This window comes from Molothrus ater, chromosome 7 (assembly GCF_012460135.2).
Source record: "Molothrus ater isolate BHLD 08-10-18 breed brown headed cowbird chromosome 7, BPBGC_Mater_1.1, whole genome shotgun sequence".
Lineage (NCBI taxonomy): Eukaryota > Metazoa > Chordata > Aves > Passeriformes > Icteridae > Molothrus > Molothrus ater.
In genome coordinates this window covers 7,706,425-7,721,778 of record NC_050484.2, presented here as the reverse complement: position 1 = coordinate 7,721,778, position 15,354 = coordinate 7,706,425, and positions in this window count along the sequence as shown.

Sequence of the window (15,354 nt, the reverse complement as noted above, 5' to 3'; positions counted from 1 at the left end):
TGTTTACTCTAGTATTTTAAACTGTAACAAAGTCATTATCATCGTATTACAGAAGAACTATGATATGTGATCTGTATCTTGCTTGTTTAAATGAATAGTACTCTGCAAAGCTAAATTCTGCTGCTTTCCTCCTGTAGATAATTTGAATCACATGACTTGATTACAAAGCAAGATGAGCAAGGTTTAGGTGGTGAAGAACTATTTGGGCCATTGCATTCTTCTTGCAGGGAATTGAAACAGCACAGTCTTGAACATCTTACTGCTGGAGGATTTTCATTAGATTTAATCAAATTTCAGGTCTCATCTGTATAAATTTAACTATGTGGAAGTTTGTGAATACAGAAATACAAGTTTATATATATATGCACATAAGCCTACTCTATTAGATATTAATCCTAGATATTCTATTTATTGTTAGTAGCACTTCTTTATATTGCAGAATTCTCTGTTTCGTGTGTATTTATGTTGTCAAATAAGGACAAATATGAAAGTTAGATTATATTAAGCACTTAAAAAGCCTTGCAAACAAACAAAAAACCTCCAAAGAATTTTAAATAGCTTTATACCTTAAGAGGTGCTGTTCTTGCTCCACATCTCATCTATCTTGCCTGCTGATACACAATTTTGTCTTGGGCTTGATGACCTCTGAGGATGCCAGATGCTGTTTTGAAAAGGATTTTTAAGTCATCAGGGACAACTCAAATGATATTTTTTCAAGTTTACAGAAGTCATTAAAACCTAAACTCAGGTGAGTTAACAATTGCACAAAATTAAAATTCATACAAACAGAACAGCAAAGGAGGACATTTCACACGTAATGAATCAGATCTAAATATGCATCTGATACCACTGCAGTTTGCTATTTTCTTTCAGGCACTACTCCACTCCAAAACCATGCAGGATGTCTTAGTATTTATCTTGGCAAGCATATTCAGTACTAAATGTATACCTCAATATATTATCTTGACAGTATAGTGAGTGCTCAAGCTGCTTTTAGATTTTCAAACTGAAGGTATTTCTCTTTGACCAGGCTGCATCATGCACGTAGCTGATGAAGAAAGATGAACATTTGACTCTAGTTACTGAACAATTCAGTTTCCAGCCACTGCAGAGTTTGAGTGTGTCTCATATTCTGATGCTGAGGACAAAGCTGAGGAGACTGAGGGTAAAGGTTTTGTGTTCCAACATGTAGATAGGGAAGTGGAGGAAGAGGAGGTTTGTAGTATTCAGCCTCTTCCCAGCAGAGCTTCTAATGACAGGTTGCACCATCTATTCTGCCTGCATATCTAACCCTATGCAGAACAAAAATGAGGAAATACTTGCTAGATGATTGGCAAGATGTTTGCTAGCAGTGTTGACAGTAGCTATCTTTCTGATCTGACACTTCACTGATACTGTGTGTTTGACATGTGGGAGAATTATTTACAACTCTATTAGAACTGGAAAAATGGTTGAAAGAGACATCCAAATAGTAGAGATTGTTGCCTCTTTTAAATTTAATTTTATAATACAAAAGGCACTGAGTGGTGGGGTTTTAATATATTTAGAACTGAAAATATTTATGTTGCTCATGGTTGGTGAAATGTAATGCCACAGAAATTCCCAGTTTTAAAATGCTGGCTTTTTAAAATAGACTAATTTTCTGAGCACTAATGGTATTTTTTGTTCATAGAATACAGGTAAATAAGGAAAATGAAATCTCATACTTCAATAATTGTTGGAAGGGAATCAATTTAAGCCCCTACCTCTCCTGTAGTTATGTGTACAAAAGGAACAGTGAGTTGCACAGCTGCTGAAATCTGCTCTGTAGTACTGGCTGTTGCAGGCCAGAGTAGAATGTCAGGAACTTAGGTGAATCTGATAGATCTTATACTGCAGGGTCAAATGTTCCTGTTAAGAAGTGAACAACATCCACAAAAAGGCAGAGTATCTTGCACTACACTCACTAGTGCTGGCTGTTCAGTATACCAGCAATTGCACAAGTGCCAGTGTAGTCTCAGTTTTCTTGTATCAGAAGATAGGCAGCTGGCAATGCTAAACTTTCGTTATCATCTTCACTTTTGAGGCTTTCACTGTGCTAATTAGCATGACTAATTAAAGATAACTGGATTCCCTGAGGTTTGTTGCATTTGCATTTTAGCATTAGAACATTATTTTTCCACAGAAGCATCTACTGGAGTTTTTCCTGAGATAGAACTGCAGGGCATTCTGCTTAGACATTAACACAATTAATTTTTCATGGTTTTTCTAACTAGCTCATCTTTAAAAGTAAGATTTTGCAATATATCTGTGTCTAGTAAATAGGTCTTTTTGCAAGGGTTTATTATATATCTGTCAATTTCTGATTTTCAGAACAGAGGTCTTCATAGCAAAGCATTTTCTTGTTTAATTCTTTATGGTTTGTTTCTCATCAGTGTGCTGTGTGTTTGGATCAAGTAGCTCTCACTGCCTGTGAAGCATCTTCTGTATGACCCAATAGGTGCAATATTTCTGGTAAACTCAGCTCTGGTTAATTCATGTTCCATGTGTTACTGTGATTTGATGTTAGACTGTACTTTCAGTTCTTCATATTTGAAAGTCATTAAGATACTTCCTGCTTGACTTCAGTGCCATTGCTTCATGTGTTTATTTGCTTATTGTTTAATTGTAAAATAAAACTTTACTTCTGAGGATATTTAAAAGTCATCACCCACTCTGCACTAGGTATGAAGTAATCTCCATTTCCTGGCCTTAATTGTTGCATAACGCTGCAATGCACAGCGGTGGAACAGCTGCAACATCCTGACTGAAAATTCTGCATTATGTCTGAGGAGGGAGTGTGGTGTAATCAGGCCAATATTCTGTCCTTGAGCATCCTGCAGTGTCTGCAGAACTATACAAAACATGCCAACTTCAGACAGGAAGGATTATTCACTGGAGGAAATTTCCTGGGTAACCCAGCCAGATGTAGAGTGGTCATTATGAAAGGCTCTTGCTAGGCAGTAGCTTTATCTAGCAAGCTGTTTTCCTGCAAACAGAGATTTGATGAAAGATCAGAGTGCCACACCTTGTGCATAGGTGTGGGAAGAATATTTATCATTGTTTGGTTTGGTACCCAAATGACGTTGCTGATTTTTAATTTGCTGAGGTGATGAGCAGCCTGACCTCTGTCTCAGAGGGCACAAAGGCATACCTCAAAATTAATAAAAATCTTTATCATGGAGTGTCTTGCTATCCTTTTCTATTTCCCTTATGCTTTAATGGCTTCTTCCACAGCTGTTGCTCTCATTTTGATTCCCTGTGCTTCTCAGGGTGCAAAATATACAGCCATGTACTCCAATAACTGATAGTTATGTTTTGCTGATTATTTTGGCAAGAATGCTTCTACAGCTACTTTTCTTTCATAAAACATCCCTGGGGACTGAAATCTTTGTTCTGATGACAGTGAGAATATTTTCAGCTTGTACAGAAGTCAGGTGGTTCTTCTAAAAGCACTGCACTAGAGCCTTTTAGCCTACAGAATTTGAATATACCAACTGTGAGACTGTTCATAACATGGCCATCCTCTAATGCTTTATGATTCCCTGAACAAAGGTGAGGGGTTAAGTTTTTAGCACAGCATCATCTTCCTTGACTTTTATTCTCCTCACAATGCCACAGCCCATACTGTAGGAACAGTGAAAAAAAAAAAAAAAGCTAGTTATGCCTCCTTAGCAGAATAAAAAATTCCAAGGTGCCACTATTGGATGAACCAGGAACAGATATAGGTGATATTTGGCAACTGGAAGCATTAATTAATTTCTCAGATGAGATAAAAGAAGATGCAGATGATGACAGAGAAGCAGTGGAACAGGTTGTTCAGGGAGATTTTGCAGTCTCCAGCCTTGGAACTTGATAAAGCTTTGAGTGAGCAACCTTATCTCATAGCTGACTTTGCTTGGAGCAGGAGAATAGGGAAGAGACATTCTGAGCTCTTTTCCAACATGAATTGTCCTAGTATTGAAATTTTTCTGAGATCAAGAAAAGCTTGAAAGTGTCTAGCATCTCACAGGGTCCATAAAACCTGCCACAGTGTATCCTAATGTTTACCAGCAAGATCTTCCTTTAATCCATGACCCCTCTTTCCAATGAGCCTGCTCACATCTCCTGCTTCTGTGACATGACCTATGTGGAATGCTAGTTAAACCCCATTTCCCTTATTTACTGATCTGCCATGGACTCCAATACAAAGATTGTACTTATCAGTTGGCCCCAAGGCTGCACCAAAAATTCTGTTTGTCTTCTGTGAAGTTATAGTGGAGGGAGAGAACATGGACAGTGTGTACCATATTCTTATTTGCAGTATACCTTATTTTATTCTGCATGCTTAACTATTGAAATTTAATTCCTTACTTCTTCCATGCTGACAATACTGCTGAGATCAATTAATTGTTTTTCTTCCTTTCATGCTTTTATCACACTGTTTGTTTTGACCTGGCCAGTGAAGCCACTTCCATTGTTCTACTTCAGCCATTCTTTAATTTCCATGTTTTTCTAATACCTAAAATAAATGGCTTGCATCTTGCATTTCAGATGTTACTGTTACTCACTCCACATTTCCTATTGTCCCCTCTGATCCTGCAGCTATGAGCTTTGCTGTATGGCTGCACAGTCACTGCTCTAACAGCTGCACTTCATCTCACAATTCCTGTGCAGACTGCCCACCAAAAAGATGTTGCATATCACAAAGCACACAGCAAATGCCTGCAAGGCATGCAGTGGGGAGAGGGCTCTGAGGAACCTTCAGGGAATGTGATGTCACTAAACTTAGCACCTCTTTACTCATTACACGAGGATCTTCTTTCCTGGGGGAACTACAGTAAGGTCAGACACACTGGATATTAGCTGGTCAGTAGATTTTTGGTTACTATATATATGTAGCAACCAAGTAGGTCAGGAAAAATACAGTGGTAGCCCCAATACTTTGTCCATGTGCCCTGTGTCCTGAGGAGCACCCAGTACTGTGGACACTGTACAAACACATGTTTTAGGTGTTGCCAGTGTGACAAATCATGACATGTCAATCCTGCAAACTGCCCAAACTACCTGCAAACTTTTTTTTTTCCTTGGATTTTAAGAAGGGCTCAGCATCCTGCCACAAAGGAACTTGACTGGTACCACTGTGGGTGGAGCTCATTTTTAGTACAGTAGATCTGTAAACTGAATTACATATTTTCTATAAAACCTATTCCCAACAAATAGCCAACAACATTAGTCAGTTGATAAAGTATCATCTGCTTATAATGGTCAATAATTTGATATCACCCTGCTCACCATAACATCACTGTTCCATGCCTCCTCTTCCCTGGTCTCTCTGCGGAGTTAAACTTCATGAAGTATACATGTGGTGGAACTAATTAGCAAACTAATTGAATGCTGTCTCCATTTTCAAGTTTTCAGAATACTTGACTGGCACTCATTAATTCAACATTTTAGTGATACATAGAATAATCCTCATTCTATAGATAAGAAAATTGGAGGACATAAAACTAGACATGCCTGCATATGACAGCACTCTGAATTTACTGTGCAGGACACTATTCATCCACAAATTTTAGAAGACTTTAGAAAATCTCTCCCTTTTTATAGCACAGGAAATTAAGACAAAAAATGCACTTGTTTGGAAAGACACAGAAAATCCCTATGATAGAACAAAAAGTAGGCTGACCAGTGGATTCTCACTCTGCAGACACTGAGCCGCTGCTGAAACTTAAAGGAAAATATGACAAGCTATTGATATGCTTTTCCTGGAGTTGGGAGCTTGTGCAGCATGAGTTCAGCATTGGTACCAGTAGGTTTGGCAGCATAATCTTACCATAAGCTTTCTGAGCATGTGCCCTATTTTCCTAGCCAGGCACTGTAGCTGCTGCTCAACCCCACGGTGCCAGAAGGAGACTGGAGGGAGAGACAGCATTAGAGATACGCCCTGCATCAGTGACAGACCCCCACGTGGGGGGAATCCAAGATTACTGGGATTACTGGTTAGCACACTGCTAGATAATTTCATTTTGGTATCAGCAGGGAGAAAGCAGGCAGTGAATTATCAGCGCTTCCATCCAACTTTCAGTTAAGCCAGTTAAGCCACAAAAATATCCTTGTTTTTCTTTCATAGTCACATGTGGTGAAGATTTAGATGCAATGTCACTTTCTGCAACTTCTCATGTCATGTTATATGTGGTGTTCTTGAAAAGTAGCAATTGTGTTCTATAGTTTGGAGATGCAACCTGTATTTTTTAAACTAGTTGTTATTTTTTGTTAAATTAGTACAACTTCTTGTAGTTTTTTACAAAACCTATATGTGTCCTTGGTTGTGTTCCCATTTGAACAGAGATGTCAAATTATCTTGCAGAGATGTCAAATTATTTTTCACTGGGTTGCCTTGAACTACAAATGTATTAAGCTATATAAGTAAACTTTGTCTCAGAATTTAATAATAGCCTTTTATCAGTCTTTCTAGCTCTCCTTAGAACTAAAAATTTGGCTTATTCACTGATTATGTAGAGGAAAAACAGAAGTGGACTAGTCACTTTATTAATGTGGCAAATCTGGTATTTCATGTACTAATTCATACTGAATCACTGACTTTTCTTTTCCTATATTAGATCATGATAATAATATACTTTAGTCAGTGGCAGACCTGACCAAACTCAGCAAATCTTAATTTTCAACAAACTAAAAATATAATTCAAAATATTTATGAAATAATTTGTTTGAATAATTTAGAAATAAACTTTATTTCAGCATGGCTACTGAGTTTTCTCAAGTGAGCTTTCTTCTGTTACGCAACATTTCCAAATGAGGTCAAGTTGTGATTTCATAGATAGTTGAATCTATAAAACTTGACACACAAAACCTTAAGTAGATTCATAGAAAAGACAGGCATATTAAGTTGGATGGAAATTGCAGTTGATTTATGGCACCCATAAAACACCAATGGCCTAACAGATAAGACTGTTTTGCCTTCCTGAAAGATTTCAGTCTCGAGCAGAGGAATTGTTGGGGCAAGTCAGACTGTGGTGATTTTTATAAATATATTTAATAATACAGAATTTCAACAAACACCTGTGATCAACAGTTTACTTTGATGCTACGGTAGGAAAAACCCTTAAAAATGGTTTTAATTTCAGAGAGCTGATGACCAATGCTAAATATATTTGTCATATATATGATAATTGACAGTCCCCTGTATATTATTTACACTTGGAATCTAATCTGACAATCAGTTGGGCACATGATTAGCTGATAAATAGTTGTACACATATGATTTACTTGAATCAAATATTAACTAAACACAGAGTATAATAATAGGTGAAAATAGGTAGAGAAGGGAGTAGATGGCAATAACAAAGGCCAATTTCTTGCTTGCTCTCTCTAAGCATAGACCATTTTTGAAGCAAAGGAATGGAAAAATCAGCTCAATGCCCTCCTACTGTGAATTTGGCCTTTCATCTTCAAAGCACTTTCCAAACGTTTATTAATTATCTTTACAGCAGTCCGTAAGGCTAATAGATAAATAGCTGCCTTCTTGGGGGAAACTGAAACACGAAGGTGGAGCCATTGCTTGGCGGCCCTGGTGAGTCAGCACGGCACCCAAGATCAAAATCCAGCAGGGGCCGGCGCCCGCGCTCCTGGGCGCTCGCTGCAGTCACTCTCTTTCGTGGTCTTGTCCTCCTGTGTGCCAAAGACTTGATTGTTTTGTTTTGCTGGTTTTCTTCCCATTTGCCTTCTGCTTCCTGCAGGCCTCACTGGAGATCAGATCATGTGCAAATTAGCAGGTACAGTTTTCATTTTTCTTTCTTCCCTCAGCCTTCCTACTTAAGTAAAGGCCCAGCCTTCTTGTCCCCTTATGCCCTATCCTTGGAATGTGCATTTTTGAGAAAGTAATAAACCTTGAATTGACTGAATCTTACATTCTTTAATTTGACATATCAGAGCATAATGATGTAATTTTTCTAATTAAATGGCTGTACCTAAAAAATCACAAGAATGGATCTCATGTCTTGAATCAATTAATGAAATACTTCTTTTGATGGTTTCCTGTTAATCTCCAAGTCTAGGTTCCTGTACAAAATGTTAAGGATCTCAACTGTTTTATTCCAGTGATTCCCACAGCCTATAGCTATGTATTTAACTATCTGAGGAGTAATGATTGTGAAGACAGGCATGTTCCCTTGGACAATTTGGGATGATTCTTACCTTCTTAGTCAGTACCTTATCCAGTTACAACTGCAATTCACTACCAGAGCAGAAGCTTATAGAGGCCTCATTTTGTCCTTTCAGACTGCCTCCTAAAAACCAGTCAGGTTCCCCACTAAAACTCCATCCAAAGGTTCTCTTGGCTCCAAGGGATCATCCTGGAGAAAGCTGGCCAAACTCAGAACATGTAAATTGCTACTAAGTGATAGCATTTCAATTGGTTGTTTGTAGAGGTTTCCAGTGGAAAATGCTGGACACAAAGACTGCTACAATCTGAAGTAGATTTGGGAAAACTGAAGGTGGCTCTCAATCTCCCTAGACCTATGTCCTTCCCTGTAGCTGCTGTAAAAATTAGTGCAGAAGTGCTGCTGAGTCTCAGTGTAGAAAGATTGGCAAAGTACTCTGAGAAAAGACAAAAGTTTGTCAACCATGTGCTGTCCTGAAGTTACAAAAGCCTTACAAATTAAGGTTATTATAGAGTAGGAATTTGATCTGTTTTTCTAAATTTAGACAACTCTTACCATCTGAGATGACAGAGGCTGTCCTGTCTGCCACTCAATTAATACACCTGTAGAGCTCAGGGGCTTTCAGGACCTATGTTGTAGTTGCCATTTGGATGTTTCAGTTTCACAGGATCTCTTGAGTTACATACCTATGTTTAGCAACTTATTTTGACCCTACATAACATGTAGTCACTGTGAAGTTTTTCATCTAAATTAATCACTGTCTTGAAACTTGTTATGGACAAAGCATAAACAAAACACTTGTTTTGCAAGAGGAGGTATGAAATCGATTGCTGGCAATAAGAATGTGGTCAAAACAGAAAGACTACAGAAGAATGGAATTCACAAATGAAAAACCTGTGCTCCTCAGGATGGATGTGAATATTGTGTAAATAGACATTAGTTAGAGGTTTAATTGTGACAACGTTGTCTCTCATAATTATAGGTTACAACAACTCTTCTGTTTGCTCGCAAGGTTAAACACATCACAACAATGCTTCTGACCATGTCTGACATCCAGAATTGCACCTTCACTTAAGAAACATCCTCTGCCTGTTTATCCTTTATAATTTCCCAACCACTTTGGAGCCCTATACTTAATTGACTTTGGCATGGATTCTCATCCTGAAAACACTTGGAAGCACGTGCATAATTAATGTTTGAGTATTTCTACTGAATACAGTAATGGGCAGTTATATGTTTTAAAGGACTGAAGACATAATTAGTGAGCAGCCCATAGAATTAAAAGACTACTTGAAATTTACCTTGAAAAGCAACTTAAGTCAACCACTTCTGCAGTGAAGCAAGAGCCCTCCCTCAGCCCCAGCAGAGGTCAGAAAAAAAAAATCAATGTACTGTATTAAGACAATTTGAAATCCTTTGATCTTGCCATTGTTTTATGTTTTCTGTGTGCAAACCCATGTGGTGTAGTTTAAGAATTTAGCTATTATACACCTGTTCTTGGCAGTACCAGTAATATACAGACTTCTTCAGATTTTTTTCCTTCTCCTAGTTGTTTTAAGTTGTTTGAAAATATTTTCCCTTTTTCCTGACATTAATGTGTCAGGAAAGGATTCTTGTTACCTCAAGACTCACGTGCCAGGCTTCATATGACCAGGACCCCATGATGTTGCTAACTTTCCATATCAGTTCCCTTAATTTATTAATGATCATTTCATCCATTTGGGAGTGCTAGCCATAATAATAGGGTGGAGAAGTATTAGATAACAGCAAGTTATCAGCCATATGTGTGTTTTCTTGTTAGATGATTAAGGGTACTGAGTAGATTTGTGCTTAAGATATTTAAAAAAATAAGAGCTCTGCAGAAACAGGTAAGCCACGTTTCCAGCTCTGCTAGAACAGGGTTTGCACAGAGCTGAAACTGAGGGCTAAAACCTCCTCTGGGGCCAAAGCTTTTGAAAAACTTTCTGTGGCAGAGGAGTTTGTGTCCTGTCCCTGAACACACTACAGAAATATATTTCTGCTAGCAGATTCCACAATCCATTTTGGACATTGCAGGGTCTCCCTGGCGGTGTCTCTGGAATATGATTCAGGCCCTGTGTGTCATTAATGAAACAAAGAGAGTGCTTTCTGTGGTATTATCTTAACTTTCACTTCACATTAGTTAGAAAATTAACAAAACAATATTAATATGAATGTTCTTATTAGGGCCCTTATAAAAGACTTTTCAGAACAAACTGAATTTTTCAGGTTTTGGGTTTTTTAAAACTTTTAAATTGATTATTATGCTTGCCACCCTTAAAGAAAATAGCCTGAAGATGGACAAAGCTTTCTGTGGGAACAGCTTTCCCTGTCTGTTAGTTGAAGTTTCCTGTGTTAGTGAAGGCATATACCATCAGTGACAAGAAGGTATCTGATTGAATCTGATGGGTAAACTGTTCTTTGAAAGCTAAGGTTAGGATTTATGAGAATTGAAGGCTAAGTAATTGTAGAATGATGACTAATTACTAGATGATTATGTTGTCATTATTATTGTAAATAATCAATATAGCACTAACATCAAAGGGTTATGGTAATGACATTGCAAAGGGAAAAAGACTGGCTTATTATTCTTAATAAGATATGGCAACTTAGTTAATCACTGTCTAACATCAAATACAGGCAGGTGGTAGTGTGAGGTTTTTCTGGTACTCAGAACTGTGTGCCAGGCTCATCTCTGCAGGTTTTGCTAAAGATGGACTTGGCTCAGTGTCATGCCCCAGTGCTGAGCCCTGTTCACACAGGGTGCTGTATATGGGTGAAGGGCTCTACCTGCACGATTGATGGCTACACAATTGATGGCTGTTGAAGTGCATGTTATTTGCATAACTCCAGAACAGTTCATATAAATGATTTTGTTTGTTGGCATATGCTTCCTTCACCACGTCATTCTAAGTACATCTTGTACTTTATGCTTTACCTTCCAAAAAATTGCTTTCAAGTTGTGGCTGGTTTGAACATAACTGTATCTTGGTCTCCAAAGACAAACATGTTTTTATAAAGACTGTTCTGGAGACACCCAGAAACAGAAATTGATAGTGCAACTGAAGCTCTTCTCTTTTCCTGCTGTGGGATCACTGATACTACAGGTTGTTCAGTTCAAGCTAGTGGCAGGTCAAAAGAAACTTCTATTCCCCGATTCACTTCTATTCCAAGAAGTTTTTCAGCCTTGTCTTAAATCTAGAAATGCTTTTGTTTGGTCTTTATTTCATTGAAATCAATGGGAACTAAATATGTGCCTGAAGTTAAAAATGTGTTAAGTATTTTCTTGGCATAGAATCAAAACTTTCCAGAAAGTTAAACAGGGATATCAAAACCTGACTGCCTTAAAGAGGTCAACCATTACCACCAATAGAAGTTATTTAAGAGAAGGATAACTTTTACTTCTAACAGTTGCTTTTTTTTTTAAGGGATACAAATACTGTCTGACTTGCTTTCATATTTGATTTTATTGTATGTATCAAAATTCCTTAACAATGAATTAAAGAATAAAGGCAAAATTCATAGGTATTAGAAGGCTGTGGGAAAAATAACAAATCCCAGCTTTTTCATATTGCATACTAAAATACACACAGGAAACAAAATACTGTTTATTAAGCATTCTTTTATTGTTTAGTAACAGAACAATGACACCCGATAGGAGACAAACTGCAGTAAGTTCTAATGAAGAAAACAAACCAAATGAGCTAAAATTGCAGATAGGCTGTTATCTTACCCTCCAGACTCATTTCAGTCCCTTCCTCAACACAGTGTTCCAGTTCAAGTAAATAATTCCCTCTCTTGAGAGTGGATGTGCAGTATGATATAGGCAGTTAGCATAAATGTTACTCTTGACATTTGGGTGCAAAACATCCACTTGTCCCTAAGTGGATGTGGTGACTTCTTTTCTTTTAATTACTTTTTTCTCATTTGGTACAAGATGTTTTCTTTATTTGAGTTTAGGGTACAGTGTTTTCTTATGACTGAGAAAGATTGGACAAAAGGAGTCTCTTGTTGAAACCAGTTGTCCTATAACATATGGCATAACATATAAGGTATTATTTAAGTTGTTTTGGTCACTAGTCAGGCTATCACTTATCAGTTAGAAACTTTTAGCTTGCTCATGGGAACACAGAGCTGGTTCAGCTCCCTAAGATGGAGTTGTGTAGAAGCTAGATAGTTTAACTTCTCCAAACAATGCTCTCAATTCTGAATTTGCTGGAGGTTCTGCATGGTTTTGTCACAAGAGTTTGTCACAGAAGCCTAGCTCTGGTCCTGAAAATAAGGATTGTTTCAGGTTAAAATGACTGATCTGTCATTTAGCCCTGAGAGACAGGAGCTGTCACTTTGAAATCTGAATGTAACAAATCCCATAAGAGCATCCCACTGTGGATCCTAGAGAAAGTGGGAGGGAGTAGATGTCTAGTTAATGACCATTAGTAGGTATAGATGTTCAGATTGCTAACATGTAAGTGACATGAACAGGTCTGGAGTAAAACCTGGGAGACTTTTCTATCCCACTTCTGCCTTTTTTCCTGTGCAAGAGCATTGCAAACTTGGAGTGTCAGCTGATACAGATGGCAGTTCTGGGAGTTGAACATGTGGGGTTATGAGCAGCAGAGCCACAGCTTCCCATGCCTAAGTCATAGCAGGGAGCAGTGCAGTAAAGGCTTCTGAGGTTCACCCTTCAAAAGACACAGATTATATATATTCTTTCCAGTTTTGCTTGACTGCATGTGAGCTAAATGAATAAAAAACCACTTTGCACACCAAGAGGTGTGTCTTAATGAAGAATGGCAACAGCATGATAATTAAACTTCATGAAACCTCAGAGTGTAAGATCTGAGTGTGCATGAGGTCTCTCACTATGATTCATGCCTCTTTGGTTTAACCATGATGACAATTGTGAGTATTATTTGGTAAAATTGCTATTGTTCTACATTCAGCAGCTCTATTACGAGCACAGTGCTTAAAGAAGCTGCCACTGATGTGGGCAGTTGTTTAAAGCCAAAATACATCCTTTCTTATTTTTGAAGCTGTGTCTTTCCTAAAAGTGTATCTTTGACTATTACTGACATCATAGTTATGCACTTACCAATAATGAAAAAAATTTCAGTTGTTTACATCTTATAGTTTAATTGTTGCCCTTGTTGCCAGAAAAATTAAATATAAGAGTTTTTTTTAGACACCTGTCTTATTAGAAGTACTTTGAAGAATGAATGCCTTTTGAATGAATTTTTTTATATTTACATCAGAAACTTTAAAAATCTAAAAACTAGTTTCTGTTTATATTTCTTCATTCAAATAATAACTATTATATTAGTAATATATTTTTAAGAAAGCTTATGGAATTTATCCACTGAAAAAACTTTAGCTAGGAAGACTATAACATAAATATATGTCTTGTTAATTCAAATGTCCATGTTCATTCTGACAGTGACCATTAGTCAGGCCTGGTCTCAAATCCATGGCTGCTGTGCTGTGCCATTGTGTAAATTGTTGTTGCAAGACTCCTGAGTCAGGGATGTACCAAGTAAAACTGGCAACTCCTCTCATACAACTTCCAGCTATTAAACATCCTAAATACATCAGAAATTTGTAAATGTTGTGAAAAGACTCTGGTGAGCCAGTCAACCTGAAAAAAAGATGTGCATCTTTAAAAATATATTTACAGGGGCTTCACAAAGCAATCTGATAAAATTTGGATTTAGTGGAGTATTTATAAAAATATTTGAGGCTTTTTTTAGCAGCATCTTAGATGTAAAAAACAGTGTTCAAGCTACTGTATTATGTTGGACATCAGTACTGTAAGGGGAAAAAACTGAGCACAGACTTACTTTAATAAGCATGTTGGGAAGATCATCAGCAAAGTGGTGGCAAATTTAGGAGAAGAACTATGAATTTCCCCTACCTCCCAACTCCCCTGCTTTTGGAAACACCTCACAAATCAGCTATGGCCTTTTAGCTATATGTCTAAGTCCTCTGCACATTTGGCAGGGAAATTGTTAGAGAAGGGTATAACACACATGCCCGTGGATGTAAGAAATTCTGGCTGGTGCCTGCTGGCACCTGCAAGTGCCTTGTGTCATTGTGAGCAGTGAGTCTGGCATGGCTGGGACAGGTGTGAGCTGCAGTGGACAAACTGCAGGGTTTATCTGCACCGTGCAGTCCTGTGCAGCACCCCCTGCACACAGGATACCCCACTGCACACATGATACAGCCTCCGCTGCCATCCCCTAGAGCAGCATCCCAGACTCACTCTGTGCTCACTCTGTGTCCTGCTGGACTCATTCTTCCATGTGAGAAATCCCAGAGACATACAGTAACCAAAGGATGTTGTCCATGTTTTCTTTGCCTCTTGGCATAGCTTAAATATCACCCAAACCCAATTCATTACCAGTAGGAAAAATTGCCAAGATGATGATTTCACCTATACAATCCAATTGAGTGTTCAGTGAACACTCAATCAGAAATGATTATTTAAACTCTAATTCTAGAGAACTAGAAACTAGAGAGCACATCATTCTCTAGTAACAGAAAAGGTCTAACCAGCAGTACTGTGCTGTTAAGTGTTACTGCTGCTGCTGTATCACATATGCGTGGGTATGCATTATGTACCTCACAGACCAGATCAGACCCCATCAATCCAGTAACCAAACCATAGCAGTGGCCACGAGTGCCACCAGGGACAGGACTGGAAAAGATGTGAGTCCAATGGCATAGCCTGCAATGGAGCAGGGCAGGCATCTGTGACACAGAGCTCCTCCAGATTCTGCTGCCTTCCTGCTGAGACACAAGTAACAGCCAGGGCTTAGACCCGAATTCATCTCTGTGTCTGCCTGTGGAATACACTGCCCTTGTCAGTAGAAGTGCAAGAATTGACAGTTAAGAGACTTAAAACCACTAAATAGCCATTTTGATATGCTGTAGGGTTTTTATTTAACATGGGATAATAATATTAAAATTGTTAAGGTTTAGGAAAAGTAATTATTTTTTAGCTGTTAGTAAAAAGAGTACAGTTTAAGCAGTAAGGCTGTATAAGAAAAAACATAAAAAAATTTACTCTGCTTTTGATGACAATCTGAGAAAAGATTTCCTGCAAAATTTAAAGGAATATACCATAAGAAGAAACACTTAACTCACCTAGGATAACCAATCC